Source organism: Dermacentor albipictus, chromosome 2 (assembly GCF_038994185.2).
Source record: "Dermacentor albipictus isolate Rhodes 1998 colony chromosome 2, USDA_Dalb.pri_finalv2, whole genome shotgun sequence".
In the NCBI taxonomy this organism is placed as follows: Eukaryota; Metazoa; Arthropoda; class Arachnida; order Ixodida; family Ixodidae; genus Dermacentor; species Dermacentor albipictus.
The window spans coordinates 195806376-195806879 of record NC_091822.1 but is presented as its reverse complement, the minus strand read 5'-3'; the positions used below and the strand labels follow the sequence as shown (position 1 = coordinate 195806879).

The following is a 504-nucleotide window of genomic DNA, read 5'->3' as shown; positions in this document are numbered from 1 at the left end:
ACAAAAATAAATGCAGTGCTGAAGGCTGAGTGGTGAACGAGAGATTCACGTGGCTTTGAATTAGCTCATACGTACCAATCAATTTTACCCATGCTGATTATCCCAGGACCTTCAAAACAGCGAGCCGGGTTGTTTGTAGGCCAACATTGTACACAAAAAACAGCGCGAAAGAAACAGTCGGCGAAATGATTATTGACGGCGCCATGTGTAGCATAACTGTTTCTTTCTTTAGGAAGTTACCTGGTGAGGTTGTTATTTCACATATTTTTTCTTAAGTTTTTCGACTTCCGCTATGTCAAATTGTATCTCCGAGTTTCTTTTATTCTGCTTCGGAGAACGATTTAAATCGTGCTCTTCGGAACGCGCGCTACAAAGTTTTGCTCAAGAACAGTTCTAAGGACGTTGACGTTTTACGCACTAAAAGGAGGCAAAATATCCCCGGACACCAGTGACTCTCTGATTACCTTAACTTAATTAATTTCTGCGAACGGCCCTTGTGAGCTC

At 42.1% G+C, this 504-nt stretch overlaps 1 protein-coding gene across 1 annotated transcript in view; it reads right to left on the bottom strand.

Annotated features, from left to right (window-relative positions):
* mtt (mangetout) overlaps positions 1-504 on the bottom strand; it is a 60573-nt gene that overhangs the window by 45916 nt on the left and 14153 nt on the right. The gene's annotated exons all lie outside the window — the stretch shown is intronic.